Genomic DNA, 17426 nt, shown 5'->3' on the forward strand with positions numbered 1-17426 from the left:
ATTTATGTCCACTGATTTGATTAGTGTTCAGGGCTTGTATGGTTGAGTGAAGTGTGTGAGAGTAGGAGAGGTTTACTGAGCTCAAGACTCACTTTTCAATCTTAGGCGGTATTTTGTCACAATTGCCTGGGATAAACTTAGTTTTAGAATTGTGGCCCAGATTTACTGAAAGTTCGCCCCCATTGGTGCGATGCAAAGCAATGCAAAGTGGCACAAATTGGTCCTTGCTATTTACTGTAAAGTACAAAAGTGTTTGTGTCTAAAACATACACTTTCCACAGCACAAAAAAACATTGTGCACTGCTTTGCTTCAAGGGAGTGTTGCTCCGGAAGATCAGTGCAAACACCCACTTGTTTTGCCACAAAACCTGATTTACTATGGTATAATGTCTACTTTTTTTACATTGTTTATTTATTTATTAAGTGAGAAAATCACAGTTTGAAACACAAATATATATAGGCCAGTGGGGCATTACAGTTTAGCATCTCAATAAAAGAAAACAATTATTGACTTGAAAAGCAATGGCAAGCCCCCAGCCGAGATATGCACTGGATGTCAATTTATATAAAGAGCCTTTAGACCACACTGCAGATCTGGGAAGTGAACAGTAAAAGGGAGGTGGGGGTATTGTTGAGACAGTCGGGGAGATAAAGGTTTAGGTGAATGGGTAGGTTCTGCTGTATCAGAATGGGTGTCATTACAATGAAACGGGATCCTTTTAGAGACTTTGAAGACATCAGAGGCATTGGCGTTGCCTAATCTCTCATCATATTCCCACTTTAGTGACCAGCGAGTCAGCCTGTGGCTATTAGGGCAGAGAAGAAAGGAAGAACATGGAAGCCCGTATACTGATGCGTCATTTAGATTTGAGGAAAGGTCTCCAAACGTGGGAGAGGACTTGATGATTGTTGTTATGTTTGTATGCGATCTGCTCGTTTTTGACCACTCTGTGGAGCTCAATTAGCCATTTATTTATTTTATTCATTTATTTGAGATTTGTAATGTGCAAGGCTGCCTCAGCAACGAGGCGTCCCAGCGCAACCAGAAACCCAAGAGACAAAGCAAGAGAGCTCAGCCTAAATAGCTAGACATCAGAGAGTGGAAACAGCCAGGTTTTAATAGATTTGGGAAACGCCAGAAGATTGGAGATAGCTCTAATGCGTGCTGGTAGCGAGTTCCAAAGTTTTGCCGCTAAAAAGCGGCAGGAACGGCCCCCTGCCCTTGCTCTCCAAACTCAAGGAGTACAGACAAGCGCAAGGTCGGCAAATCTCAATGCTCGCCTAGGCACATAAGGTGTCAACAGGCACGAAAGCCCACCGGGGCTTGTTGTGTCAGATTCTTATGTGAAATACACAGCACCTTAAACTGGATACGTTTCAATGGAGCACGGGGAGCACTTGTACCACCGAGCAGGATCTAGGTAAGGCCATCAGAAGACGTGCTGCAGCATTCTGGACCCTCTGCAAGCGTTTAATACTGGCCTTGTTAGCGACCAAATACAGCGAGTTACCGTAGTCAAGCCTAGAGAGAATGGACGACAAACAATGGTTTGACGAACTCTGAGGGGAAAAAACCCAAGGTAGAAGTTAAGGTAGGAGGCTGTTGCCAGTGTCATAAGACGCAGATTTTTGCTACTGTACGTGATGTGGCATGTGCATGTGTGTTGTTAAGTCAGTAGTGTTGTGGAACCAACTCGGGAAAGGGTTACCAGAAAGGAACTGCATCAGAACTAATGCTTGCTTGAAGCTTGTCAAAACAAAGGGAAACATTAATTTCTCAAAATAATGACACATTGCATGGCTGCAGGTCACAGCGCACATAATGGGTGGGAGCCTTCTGAGTTTGTCAATGCCAGTGAATTTGTACAAGAAGGATTTGCCTCCAATATTGATCCAATCAGTGCTTAATTTGAGCCAGTGGCTTTGGGTGCTCAGCATCAACACTCAGTTGTCAACACCTGCACTTACGACAGTCTGCCACGATAGGTTTCGTTTTGCGTGAGCACGTCTTGTTAGGAGCGGGCTTCGCGTACAAGACGGAAGTCCCGCCCCCACCATAGGTTTCGTTTTTTGGAGTGCGCGCGCCTGCAGGGGGAGTTTGCAGAGGGGCACGCGGCGCTAAGAAACAGGTTAACGGAGACTACCGTCCCTCGCTGGACTTCCTGTGCTCGAGTGAAAGTAAGCTTGTGCTGTGCTCTTCCTAATATAAATCTTCATATCTGCCATCTTCAGGCCTCCTGTCCCTTCCTGCCAGAGTCCGACTCCTGCTCCCGCACACGAGTTTTACTGAACCACTTACTGTAGTACGGGCACTGCTTTAAATTGGCAGGACATTTGCTTCTTTAAATTGAAAGGTATTGTAATTGCATTTAGTGCCCCCCGCCGAGCACCTTCTGTGGAGATGATGTTTTCAGCATTCTGCTTCAGTGCACCCTGTATCGTGTGTCTGACGGGAAAACTGCTTCGAAATGGGCTGATTTTTGAAAAGGCGTGCCATATGATAGGCAGGTAGGGCTGGTGCACATTGATTCGTGTCAATATAAATCTGCAACTCCACATAAGTTTCATCAGATACGTCTAGCCTTGGAGGCACCGGCCTGCCGATTACTTTGTTAATTTCTCTATTTCATGAATATGTTTTCACTGTGTGTGCTAATCTCTATTTCTGTAAAGATGTCTTCAGGTTTGTTTCTCTGTTCTGCTATAGTCTGTCCTCTGCTGCTCCTCTGATTGTATTCCCTGTGTTCGACCCCTGGTGTGTCTCTATTCTGAGTGTCTACTCTCTGCCAGTCTGTATACCAAGATGTCCCTGTCTCTTCTTCGTCACTTTTACCATGTGTGTCCCATGTCGCATTGTGTTCTCTTCTGCACCACAGTATGATCTCCCTCTCTCTGACCCCTTCTGTCTCTGTGCGTCTATTGTAGGTCTCCTGGTGTAGCTGTACTTTTGGACGCCCCACACACACACAGCCACACACGCAAATCAACACACAGCCACACACGCACAGCAACACACACACACACACACACACACCACCACAAACACAACACACACAACCACACACACACAACCACAACACACATAACCACACACACACAACCACACACACACACAACAACACATACAGCCACACACAGAACCACATCGTCAGTGCACACTCTCACCAACCACAGACATCATCAGTGCACGCTTTCGCCGGGCACAAACACCACCAGCGCACAATTTTACCAAGCACGCACACATACCACCAGCCATCAATGCACGCATTCATCAGACACACACCACCAGCCGCAAGTGCATGCTTTTACCATGCACACACACTACCAGCCGTCAGTGCACGCTTCCACCAGGCACACAGAACTTTACTAAGACTTAAGTTTAAACAGCTGACAAATTAATGGTGCCTTAGGCGATGTTCGCAAATAATCCTCGCAACATACTTAACTAGGGGTATATTTGCAAAGAGTTCATGCAGCGCAGCGCAGCAAGTGAAGATGCTGCACTGCCTTGGCACTGCGTCAGCCCCGTGCGTGAGGTGCATCATCACAGCTGTGTAAATAATAACAGCTGTGAGCCCGTGCGTGAGGTGCATCATCAGAGCTGTGTGAATAATAACAGCTGTGAGCCCGTGGCTGAGGTGCATCATCAGAGCTGTGCGAATAATAACTGCGTCAGCCCCGTGCGTGAGGTGCATCATCAGACCTGTGTAAATAATAACAGCTGTGAGCCTGTGCCTGAGATGCATCATCAGAGCTTTGTGAATAATAACTGCGTCAGTCCCGTGCGCGAGGTGCATCATTAGAGCTGTGTGAATAATAACAGCTGTGAGCCCGTGCCTAAGGTGCATCATCAGAGCTGTGTGAATAATGACAGCTGTGAGCCCGTGTCGGAGGTGCATCATCAGAGCTGTGTGAATAATAACAGCGGTGAGCCCGTGCCTGAGGTGCATCATCAGCGCTTTGTGAATAATAACTGCGTCAGCCCCGTGGTGAGGTGCATCATTAGAGCTGCGTGAATAATAACAGCTGTGAGCAACAGCATACTCTTGCACACACTCAAACTGCTCACCAATTCAAAGTTTGCTAAAAATGTTATGCATCGCATTGTCATACACAATGCCAATAACTCAAACTTTAATGCTGCGAGACCTATTGCATTGCAAATGCTTGTTGTTACAGGGGGCAATATTACCGTACTGCTACAAAACCGGCCACCAGAAACACAAACGGCCCCCACCGGTCCAAAACCGACCCACACACTTCCGGCCCACCTGGAAAATGCTCGGTACTGCCAGTCCGGCCCAGTGTACACATCAAATAGCATTGAAGTGATTAAGGATAGACGTTATATGGGCGTCATCAGAGGTGGCAGTGGCTGCTACGTGTGTGCTCCGGCTGGAGGCCCATGGGCTCAGGCGCGCAACCCATTGAACTCACCGGGCTTCAGCCCCTTCCCCCCCACCCACCCCGCCCCCCCCCCCCCCCGTCGTGTGTGGCAGCCCGGGACGAGACAGATCCCGGGTACACACAGAGCCGCACCCGAACGTTTCACAGGTCTTTAAAAGACCATTTGAATGTTAATTAGGCCTTACTGTTGTTTCACCTCTTGTTGGAGGCCCTTGCAGTTCCACTCTGCCTACTGATTAAAGGTTCAGCCCCCCCCCCCCTAAATTTTTTCTTAGCCCCCCCGAAATTTGGCTCTAGTTGCGCCTCTGCATGGGCTTATTAATTATTAGTTCCCTCAAACATCCTGAACTTTGTACGATTTTGAAGTAATAGTAAGTAAACTGAAAGCGGTAATTATTTTGTGGCAAGTGGGCTTTCATTAGGGTAACAAACAGCGGACATTCTTTGTAGGTAAAAGGGAAGAAAACACATAAATAGCTCTTCATTGTTTGTTTGTCAGCATTCAGCGAAGACAGTACTTGCACTGTACACTGAAGTTTAAGACCATGTCACACAGTGTTGGACAGAATTGAATTTAAGGTGCGACCAAGAGTACGTCATCGTGTGCAGCCTGCTGCTGAAATTATGTATTTCTTCAGTTAAAATCTCTTCTTGTCAATAGTGATGTGTGTTGCCTAATAGTTGAATATCTTGCCTGCAAATTTGTAAACAGCTTTAAAAAGCTTGAAGAATATTTTGGATGCTTCCCTCTCATATGTCTCTTAATATGTCAAAAGTAAATTGCATTGATATTATTTATAGTTACAGTTATTGCAACTTTTTCCATTTGGGGGGAATTTGATGTTGTGCCGCACAAAAGCAGGGGTACAAAAACAGAGATGGAAGCTTCAAAAAGTTAAGCTGTATGCTTACAAAATATCTATTTTAGTGAATCTATACACCCATATTCCTGGGTATAAAGTGTAATGTTCCTTCCTTGCCCCCACACTCAATGCTCTGAGCCTCAGTAGGTGAAGAACTGCATTTATTTGCAAGTACAAACTTATTACAAGCTTAGGGCGCCGAGCGTCTATTCAGAGCGAGCTCCGGTCGCCAACTGCTGATTTCCCCGTTCGCGCCTTCAATCCTTGCCTGCTGCGCATACGCGCGCCTCGCGCTCCTGTCTATGGCGTGACGCGTCATCGCGTACACGCTCATAGACTAGAGCGCACACCACATATCTCCCCCCTTTAACAGTGACAAGATAACGATCCCCCAAACCAACTAGTGTCCATTGATCCCAAAGTCTCTATCTCTGGAGGGCACCATAGCAGTAACACTACCATCATGTACTAGTGTCCACTCATTTCAAAGCAGTGGCGTCACTAGGGGGGCGCGGGGGGTGCGGACCGCACCGGGTGACACCCCTCACATGGGGTGACACCATCTGGTTACGTTACGCTGTGTAACACAGCTCTGCTCAAAGGTGAGGGCGAGTGTGTCTTCTGTGTGTCTCACTGCTTACAGTTTAACAGAAATGTACCTGAAACGCGCTGCAGCATAATTAATGACCACTTTCAAGACGCTGTGCAGCGCAACTAGTTTGCGGGCGGCTACTGTGCGAATATAGTGACAGAGATCCCTTGTCACAGTGTTAAAACTGCTCCTCTGATAACATGAATTGTGCCTGCTATATAGTGTGCTCCGGTGGTTGGAAAAAGCGCAGCACTTCCAAGTAGTAGACAGTCAGTGCAGCGTATTGCTTTTATGATTTCCATCGTAGAAATGTTATAAGGGACAAGCAAGGGTGGTGGATTGAGGATTCACACCTTCCCATACTTTCTCTCCACCGGAGTGTCGGTGCCATGGAAGAGACGCTTGCTGCTCGTGTGTAAGTGCTGTCTGCAGCGGCACCTATCTTCCTACCGAAATGCATCAATTAGCCAGTCTGTTTTTTGTGGCATAAAATACTTTATTTACTATAACAAGAAGCTCTTTAAACTTGTGCCGCCAAGCTGCTTTCCGTTGCTTTTCACCGGGTCACGGCAGGTCCCACATTGACACATTGTTGCGGAGGAGGCATGTACGGTTGGCGCGCGTGCTGTGGCGGGATGTCGAACTTCCTGCTGCCAGCCGGGCCCCAGGGCACCCAGGAAATCCCCTGCTGCATCACCTAGATTTAGAGGATTGACCACCTGCTCACTTCCTCCAGACCTGGACCTGTGCTGTTGCTGTTGCTGTGCCCCTGCCTACCCTGGCAGAACCCAACTTCTGTCCCAGACTCAGTCACTAGGCCAGCATAAGTCTCATAGTGAGAGCAGGGGCTAAGGCAGTGCATCAGGGCTCGCTCTCTGACTCTCTGAAAAAGAAGCAGGCAAGCGATCTCCGCTGTGCCACACCACCAGCTCCTCTCCGTGGATCAATCATTCTGACAGCTGTAAAGAGATACAGGCGAGTCAGATATGAATTTATTAATCTGCTACTGCTGACATTATAAATGTTTGTTACGAGAATGGGGAGGGGGCTTCAGCTCAACATAGCTCCTTGGAAATGGGCAAACTAATGTTGTCTGTCCGTACTGTGAATGCAGGGCTATCTTAGGAGGAAGTTTTATCTAAACTAGCAGTTTTGCTGATTTCTTAGTAGTGCAAAGTGTTTAACATCCTCGCTGGACAGTGACACTTCGAAGCAGCAGAGCCTTTATTTTCCCAACGCGGTGAACTTGCTAAGTCAGAGATAAGGCAGGTGATTAATGTTTACCGCTGGAGAGAGGTCAGAGATTTGTCTACTGGCAGTTTTCACTCTCACCATTAGGTAAGGTAGAGGGTTAATATGCCTACTGCAAAGAAGGTCTCCCAGCATATTGTATTGAACTGTATTGTATGTGGATAACTCAGTGGGTCACAGATATTCCTATGTTACATATGTTTCAGCTGCTAACTGGAGCAGGGAGTGGAGTGTGCTGATTATTTAGAACTTAAATAACAGCTTTAAAATCACCTGCTGTGATTTCTGATATGTGTCTATTTCCATGGAGTTCATTGCATGATTTTGATCGCACGACAGTGCCACACATTTAGTTGTTGAATGTCTCTCATAAATCTACTGAATCTATAAAAATGTCACACATACACAATCTGAAACATTAGCAGCTATACTCAAATGGGTGTAATTTTTGATATGTATATCATTCATTGCTTGATTTTGCTCAGTAGAAAGTGTCACTCATAGTCATTGAAATGTCACTCATAATTACACTTAAATTATGAAAATGTCACACATCGCGCTCTGAAACCTTGGCAGCTATGTGTGTGTGTATTTAAATGTATCCTCTAAGTGTCGCACGCACTAATCATGCGTTCATACTCAGGAACACATGTCTCCTATTAAAACTGCAACACCTTTTTGGCATCTTAGAAATGCATAAATGAGCATATAAAATGACGGAATGACCCACCATTTGTTATCTGCGTGCAAGGGAACGTGCGCAGAAGGAGTAAGAAATATTTGGAAAATTTTAATATAGCGCAACAGAGCATGGATTTTATTCGGCAAAAAAAGGCACTCTCTGCTAAATAAATGGTTCATAAGTGCCACAACCCACTAAGCCTGACCTCATAAGCAAAGCGGAGCGCAGAACCAACGCTCACTGGTATAAATTATTGATGTCGGTGTGTTGGCTAAGGATTAGTGTAGGACGCATTCTGTAGGTCTGCTTTATTATCTTATATACAATAAAAAGTCCCCAAAGTAACTGCCATGTTGACGGAAAAATTTTAATATATGAAAGTTGAGGGTGCAAAATATATTTTGCGCGTCAGGCAAAGTGATATTCGTTTTTAATATTCACTCCACTGCCAATGAGTCAAGACTGGTAACTTGTAAGGGCAATCTTGTCCGTTCTGCCTGTGAGAACGTAGGCAGCAGTTTCATATTGTTTTGCTGCCAGTGCACGAATGCAAAGCACATTTAATAAGTTTATTTTAGTCACTTTCTGAAGAGCCAAGAACTGTGAGGGGTAAACCATGGGGGGTTGGGGGGAGAAGGCGACGAGGAAAGGGTTAAAAGAGCTGCAGGAGGGGGAAGGGGGTGCAGGCGGAGGGGGAGGGATGGTGCAGGCAGAGAGGGAGAGGGTGCAGGCGGAGGGGAGAGATAGTGCAGGCAGAGGGTGAGATGGTGCAGGCAGAGGGTGAGATGGTGCAGACAGAGGATGAGATGGTGCAGGCAGAGGGAAAGATGATGCAGGCAGAGGGGAGATGGGGCAGGCAGAGGGGGAGATGGTGCAGGCAAAGGGTGAGATGGTGCAGGCCGAGGGAGGGATGGTGCAGGCAGAGGGTGAGATGGTGCAGGCTACGGGAGAGATGGTGCAGGCAGGGGGTGAGATGGTGCAGGCAGAGGGTGCGATGGTGCAGGCAGAGGGTGCGATGGTCCATCCGGTAAGTTGTGAGGGGGTGACACCATGAGTTACCCGCACCGGGTGACACCAACCCTAGTGACGCCACTGTTTCAAAGTCTCTATATCGGGAGGGCACAGTAACTGCCCTGCCACTTCGGGTGTATCTTACCGGCATGTTCTCTTCCACCTCTCTCTCTCCTCGTGATCTCTCACCGTCTCTCTGATCTTCTCTCTGTACTACACCGGCCGGTGTACTGTCTCTGTCGGTAGACTCTGTGTTGGGAGTTTCCACTTCTCTGTCATCTCCTACTCCGTCCCACAGGTCATGTGCGTTATGCACAAGTGGAGGCCTTGCTTCTTCGGACTCCTCCTGTATCTCCTCCTCCTCGGACTTGGGCCACACTACTATCTTGTTGACTCTGGCCATGCGGTCTTGGGACCACACTTTGCCATCGCTGAGGAGAGCCGCCCTGCCGCGCACCTCTTTGACCTGCAAGGGCTGGCTATACTTGCTTTCTCCTTTCTTTTGTAGGGTAGGGAGTTTGACCCTGACCCATTCTCCTTCTTCCAGCTCTGTTTCCTTCGTGTTGCGTCGTTTGTCGTAGTATGCAGCATAAATCTTCTGGGCCTTCTCCAGGTTGTGCTGAACCACTGCAGGGGACCACTTGCTGGTGATGGTCTTCTCCCTCCATACTACCTTGTCCCGGGTGAACGGAAGTCGTCCTCTGAGCACTTGGAAGGGACTGTATCCCACCACCGTGGGGGTGATCCTGTAGGCCCACAGCATGCTCATTACTTCGGTCTCCCAGTCTTTTCCCTGCGAGATGGCTGCCTGTATGGAGCCCATTAGCACGCGGTTGAACCGCTCCACTTGGCCGTTGCGTGCTGGGTGGTAGACGGCCGTGTGCTTTGACTCTATCCCGTTCCTCCTCATAAATCGAGCCCACTTGTCCGAGACAAATTGCGGTCCATTGTCACTAAGAATGGATTTGGGTATTCCTTCTCTTAAGAACACTGACGTCAAAAATTTCAGTATTGTGTCCGTATCCATGGACTCTTGTATGTCCACTTCAGGCCATTTGGAGTACTTGTCTATCACCACACATAAATATTTGTTCACACCTCTGCTGTCCAGGACAGGCCCCAGTATGTCGATGGCCACGTTCTCCCAGGGGTTTTGTGGGGTATCAAACTTTCCCAAGGCTGGTCTGAGTGGTCGTAGAATTTTGTCCGCTCCTTGGCATTGTCCACACTCCCTCACTTGTCTTTCTATGTGGACATCCATGCCTGGCCACCAATACATTTGCTTGACTCGTGCTTTGGTCTTTACGATGCCCAGATGTCCTTCATGCAGTTGATTCAACAACTTGGGTATCAGTGTTTCCGGTGGTACTACCCTTACTCCCCTGAATAGGAAGATTCCTGAATCACTCAGGGACAGTTCCTCTCTCATCTCGTAGAACCTTCGCACACCTTCCGTGAGCTTCTTTTTGTCTGGCCATCCCGACATAAGATGTCTTTTTATCTCTACCTTCTCCACATCCTGTTCGTAAGCAGCCGCCCATTCCTGACAGCTTATCGTCGTTTCATGGTCCTCCATGCTGGCCACCATCTCCTCCTTGTCCGGGGCCTCCTCCGGCGCATCCTCCATCGCCGCAGCTCGGCTGAGATAATCCGCTACCCTGTTTTGCGTTCCCGGTAGGTACTCCACATCATAGGTGTAATCAAGTAGTTTTAGTGTCATTTTCGCAATTCTCGGGGTCGCTGTATCATGGCCTGAAGACGTCAGGACTTTGATCAGGGGTTTGTGATCTGTTTGAAGCTTGAATCTTGTGCCCCAAATGAACTGCCGAAACTTGCACATGGCCCAAGTGACCGCCAGCATCTCTTTTTCAATGACGCTGTACCTCTGTTCCGTCGGGGACAGCGCGCGTGAAGCAAAGCTGATGGTTTCAATGGATCCATCTTCCCTTTCCTGTGCCAAGACCGCCCCTAAGCCCTTGTCACTTGCATCCGTCGTCACTATGGTCTTGCCCGTGGGGACATAACCTTGCAGCGGGACGGCTTGGCTGATGCAAGCCTTTATTGTTTCAAATTCTGATTGCGCTTCTGAGTCCCAATCAAACTTTGCCTTGTCTCTGATGAGTTGCCTCATTCTGTATGTTCTGGTGGCAAAGTGCCTCACGAACTTGCTATAATACTCGGCCATTCCGAGGAATGACCGCACTTCCTCCTTGGTACTCGGAGCTTTGGCATTCCTGATGGCCTTCACATTTTGTTCTTTGGGTGAAATACCATGCGTCCCAATTTCATGACCTAAGTACGTTACTGAGTGAGTTCCAATCTTACATTTGCTCCACTCTGCAGTTAAGCCTTTGTTCTGCAGCACTCCTAGGACTCTGTGTAGCTTCCTGTCGTGATCTCCCTTGGTGGAGCCCATCACCAGAATGTCATCCTGGAAGTACTGCACCCCAGAGATGTCCTTGAATAACCGATGCATCAGCTTCTGAAATACGGCCGCTGCAGATGCTAGACCAAAGGGCATCCTCCGGAACTGGTAGCACCCGAAGGGCGTAAGGAAGGAGGTGTACTTCCTACTCGAGGGATGCAGCTCAATTTGATAGTACGCTGACGTGAGATCTATGGTGGAGAAATGGGTGACACCTTTTGTTCTTGCCAGCATCTCCTCAATTCTGGGAAGGGGAAATCTCTCCACAATGAGGTTTTTGTTGAGCTCTCGGAGGTCCACACAGAGACGAACCTGTCCATTGGGTTTCTTGACTACCACCAAGGGAGATAGCCACTCCGAACTGTCCACTGGCTCTATAATGCCTTGTTTTTCCAGCCTCTGGAGTTCATGTTGCACCGCTCCACTTGTGGATATGGGTATGTTCCTGACTTTGTGTACTACTGGTACTGCTCCCTCCTTGAGGACCATTTTGTGGACGAATTTGTCCAGTTTACCGACTGTACCTTCAAAAACTTTGGGGTATGCAGACTTCCAGTCTCCTTCTTTCGTGAGGGGCCACTCGTCCGTTAATAGTATCTGTTCTCTCCCACCCGGGTTGAGTATGATTCCTAGATCCCCTGCGTCTCTCCATCCAAGCACCGAAGGGCCTTTCTCAGCGACGTACAGGGTGCATATGGCTGACCTCCCTCTGAATTCAAATGTGAAGTTTCGGCACCCCACCAAGGGAATGGCGTTCTCTGTATACGAGATGGGTTTGATGTCCGGCGGCATTAGGTCTGGCCCCACTACTGGTGCGAAGTCTTCATCCCATATGGATCTTTGTACGATGGTCCAGGGAGATCCTGAATCGACGGCCACGTGTACCTTCACTCCCCCTATGAGCATGTCCGTGCGAGGCTTATCTCTTCGCTTCCCTGTCACCTCCAGCACCTGGTCCTCAATGCACAGCACCATTTCACCGTCTTCTAGGTCGTCTTCCTCACTGACGTCCGCAGTGGCAGATTCAACACACTTGACCGTGGACTTCTTCCCCCTCTTGCGGCATACTTTTTCAAAATGGCCGACCAGGCCGCAGAACGCGCATCTGGCGCGGAACGCGGGACAGCGTTTATCCTGGGCGGAATGCGCCGTGCTACCACATCTGTAACACGCAAACTTGCTGTCTGTGCTGGGGCGGACCGTCTGTTTCCCTGTCCATTTTGTATCCTTCCTCTGGTCTCCATACGTCCCCTTTTGTTTACTGGACTGTGAGGCCTCATCTATCTTGTTAATCATCTGCCTCTATGTGCCTTCCCGTTTGGCCGCATCTGCGCCGCGTTTAGACATTTCCGCCTTTTTTACCATTGCCACTACTTCCTTGAGCGAGGTTTCGTTCTGCGCCCATAGTTTGTCTTGGACGGCCCTGCTGGTGGTATGCATAACGATCTGGTCTTTTATGTACTCATCCTGTAGAGCACCATACTGGCACGTGATGGCCAGGCGTCGGAGCGCGGCCACGTAGTCGTCTATGGATTCGCCAGCCTCTTGTTTCCTCTGTTGAAAATTATAACGGTCTATGGAGACACAGACTGCTGGGCGGTAATGACTGTCCAAGTCTTCCAGTGCATTTTTGAAGACATCTGTCTCAGTTGCGCCCCTTTCCTTGGGCACCAAGTTTTTGAACACTCTCACCCCTTCCGGGCCAAAATTGTGGAGTAGCAGTCTCTTTTTCCTTGCCGGGGTGTATTCCTCTCCATTTTCGTCCTCAAGTGCCTCAATGTAATTTTGAAAGTATTCCCTCCAATCCTCCCATTTTAACTGTGGTTCCCCCGGTCTGGGCAGGAATGGGATGGGGGCCATCAGGGCTGAAGCTTGATTCGCCATCTTGGCCTCGCCTCTGGGGTCTACCGCCTGGGCACTGTGTTGGTCGGGCACACCGGATGCTCCTGCACTCCCTGCCGTGTCACCTTGACCTCTAGGACTACCTGGAGTATTGTCCCTTATAGCCTGCGTGGGGTTATCAGTCTGCGCCCCTTCCTCTGGCTTGGGGGTGGTGCCTTTGGTTGCCAGGGTGCTGGCTGTAGGCTCTTTTCCCTTGGGCAGCACTGACCTGAATGCTTGTGCTTTTATTCTGGCTTTTATTTGTGCTGTTGCGCTGCTGCCACGCCCTTTGCTCGTGCTGGTTGCTGTTCTGTCCTTCTGGCTGGTGTAGGGCTGTTGGAGGGTGCCTGCTCCTGTCCACTGTGCTCGATGGTGTTCGTGGTACCAGCCTCGTCGCCAATGTAATGTTCCTTCCTTGCCCCCACACTCAATGCTCTGAGCCTCAGTAGGTGAAGAACTGCATTTATTTGCAAGTACAAACTTATTACAAGCTTAGGGCGCCGAGCGTCTATTCAGAGCGAGCTCCGGTCGCCAACTGCCGATTTCCCCGTTCGCGCCTTCAATCCTTGCCTGCTGCGCATGCGCGCGCCTCGCGCTCCTGTCTATGGCGTGACGCGTCATCGCGTACACGCTCATAGACTAGAGCGCACACCACATAAAGGCTTATTTTAAATGGGGGTCATTTACAGTTTGCAGAGTGGGCGTACCGCCGTAAATCGACGGTGCTCCCACCCTCCCAAACTCACAGTTGCTCGGCTCCGCCATCGGAAAATTCCGACCTGAGGGCTATTCTGCCGCGCGGCCTCCAGGTCACATTGACAGTTCCACACTATTTAAGGCGGAACAATTGCCACTAGATTTTACTGCCAGTTGATCTCATGCCTCGCTTGGCAGTGCTGGCCCGGGAAATCGTTCAGCGAGCCCTAGAACAGAGAGAAACCTACCTGTGCGCATGCGCCAGGTCACCTCCATTGGAGGGACAGAGGGAGACCTTGCAGTATGGCGACAGCTTTCCACCAGGGAGGCGGAGGCATTGACCTCCGCTGACCTGGGGGCATGTACTTCATACTATATGGCCCAGTTCGGTTTATTGAGCATTTAAAAAACGATTACAAAACTTCCATCTACAAGCCTGAGGCTGGTGGGAAGGAAAAACAAAACAGGCATTGGCAAAGCCAATGGTCTCTGGGATGGTCGAGCTTCTGGCAAAGTCAATGTCAATCTTTTTTTAGCTGCATTTTTCTGAGGTCACGGATGTGTCATCTGTGCCTGTGTTCAAATGTGTGTTTTATTTTGAGGTGTTAAATGCAAAAACAACAATTGATGGACAGAATGCAGAACAATGTCATACATTCACCCCAGTACAGGGATCTGGGCCTAAATCCATCGATTTTTGCACTCCACACCATCCTAGTTCAGACATGGCCATATGCAAATCAGCCTTGACCCTGTGCCTCATGGGACCAGTCCAGCCCAAACTGCCAAGCCATGTCTTTCCTGGACAGGAATCAAGCATCCTAGGACCGGTTTCTTACTATCAGCCGTCTTCAGCCAGGATAGCTTGACTCCAGTGGTGTGGAGAGCATGGGACTCAAGTCTGAAATACCCATCCCACTCTGGGTTGCAAATGCAAAAACAACAATTGATGGACAGAATGCAGAACAATGTCATACATTCACTCCAGTACAGAGATCTGTTTGTTTTGTTGTTCACCCTATGGCCAAAAAATGATAGTCTAAAAACAAAAGTTCATCAAGCGCTCTATGCGTGGGTACACCCGTGGGATTTGATAACAAGGATGTTAGCAATAATGAAGAATAAGCGCACAGTTCAACTGGCGATTGGCAAAATCATTGCTTCAAGGTGCCCTGCCCTGCAACTGCTAATGTTTATCTGGGGTGACTGAGTTGATATTAATATGTTATTCTCTTGTAGAGGGAACTTAGCGGCCCTGTAAGAGAGCTGAATTGATTTGCTGTTCAGTAATGCCAGCACTGCAGCGGATACTTTGAATCCCACGGACATCCCCGAGGTTGTTTCCCTTTGAGATTCATTCTCAGCTAGCCGACCACGCTTGGGATCGGCTACCTTGAATTCATTTTCATACGGGATCGCCACGGTACTCAGCAACTCGGACCCGGATTCATTCATAGCCAACCGACCATGCTTGGGATCGGCCACCTTGAATTCACTCTCATCCGGGATCGCCACGGAACTCAACAACTCTGACCCTTGCTCACTGCACCATCAGGATTCAAGCAAGCCGGGCCGACGATGGCTGAAATGCCAGAAACCGGTCCCCGGAAGCTTGTCTCCTTTCTGGTGAAGAATTGGCTTGGTTGTTTAGTCTGCCCTGTTCCCATGATGCACTGGGCCAGGGACAGACTGATTTGCATATAGCCAGGTTCTGAGCTGGGATGGTGCAGTGAGCTAAATAACGGTGATGGATCAAGCCCTGATCTTTGGACTGGGTAAGAGTGGTCTGCTTAATTCAGACACTCTGTTCATCACCACCCCCTTTTCTGAATCGTTCAGTAATGCCAGCACTGCAGCGGATACTTTGAATCCCACGGACATCCCCGAGGTTGTTTCCCTTTGAGATTCATTCTCAGCTAGCCGACCACGCTTGGGATCGGCTACCTTGAATTCATTTTCATACGGGATCGCCACGGTACTCAGCAACTCGGACCCGGATTCATTCATAGCCAACCGACCATACTTGGGATCGGCCCCCTTCAATTCACTCTCATCCAGGATCGCCATGGGACTCAACAACTCTGACCCGGGCCAAGAAGTCCCTTCGAACCCCGGAATTAATCGTTCCGGTTACTCCTGCCTGTCCTGAACAAGAAGCCAAGCCTACCACTCGGCTATTGCTGTCCACCGGCGATTTACTCCCAGTAAACGGCCCTCAGGACTGCCCACAACCCAGTCCTGATGGAGATCCTGTAGTAACCTGGATCGAAACGCCGTCGAACTTTCAGCGCAAAGACAGGCGCGAGATACGAAGAGGTTGACCACATTGAATACCTCCAAAATGAACTTATAATCTACTTGGAACCGCCGTATACCAATTAATACACTGTATATTTATTCACCAGTCACCTTGCGCCACTCACGCTGTTTCACATTGTCACTTGCGTCGCTATTTTGATTTTCACTGTTACACCTAGAGCACCACGTACAATTTGGGTTGTTTTTTCAGTTGTTGTGATTTATATACTGCAGTGCTGCCATAACTGTAAACTATATCTCTGTCTCACCTTTTAATATTTATACATAAAATGATGCTTCTAGCACATGTCAGAATTATGTAGAGTCTCCTTGTTTCCTTTCGGATAATGTTTTTACATATCTTTACTAACTGTCTTTAATCAATACCAGTTGGGACATTGTTGTTCCTACACAGCACTGCAGCACGGCATGATCTTATATTGAGTGCCCGAAAGACGGTGCAAAGTAATTTCTGCTTTGAAAAGTTTACAGCTAGGTAGATGCACAAAAAGTGTAGTAAACGTTCATCAAGTTGACCCGCAAATTCGTCAAAGAGAGTTCGACCATCTTTGTTCCCAGGGCGGCACCTGATCTTATCAAGGAAAGGCTCCCATTCGTATTTCTATATAAAAATGCTGAATGGTTTTAGAGATGTGACAAGTGAGGTATGGTTGGGGCCCCCAGCTGCTATAAGATTGTAAGACTGACCAGCTGTGTTTTTTTGGCTGCCAATTCCGCTTTATCCATCGACCACGATTTTAATTTGGCAGCTTTGTTGACGATTTTTTTGAATGCTGCGTGGCTAATATTTAGCTCCCAGGCCTCGTGTAATTTGAGGGATGACAAAGCCTGGCGGAGTACAGTTGGCCAGCTGTTTTTGATTGTGTGCTGGCTTTCCATTTCAGATCAACACAAAGTGGTCAAGAACTCAGGTTGGATGGCTCTCAACTTCCAGCACAGTTTGAGAAGGGCAACCTTTCTCACCGGGAGCTGGTGCTGGAGCCCAAATTCCAGGCACACTTGAGCTTGGCATGTGTGGTATGCAGTAGATGCTTTTGAACAGGATGAACTGTAGAGTGTTGAGAGTCGATACGTCATTGCCCTTAAGGAGTTCTGAGCCATAGGTCAATGATGGTAAAAATCTGGCACTGATGATTTGCAGTAAATATGACTGAGACAAACTCTCCATTTTTTTGTTTATTAAGTAGAGAGCGAAGAACAGTTTGTTTGCTAAGGCCCTTCGTTGGGTAAGGTGCTTTTTGAAGTTTATTCTAGAGTCCAGTTTCACCCCTAGGTATTTATAGGTGCTCACCCGGTCGA

Source organism: Lissotriton vulgaris, chromosome 7 (genome assembly GCF_964263255.1).
Source record: "Lissotriton vulgaris chromosome 7, aLisVul1.2, whole genome shotgun sequence".
Lineage (NCBI taxonomy): Eukaryota > Metazoa > Chordata > Amphibia > Caudata > Salamandridae > Lissotriton > Lissotriton vulgaris.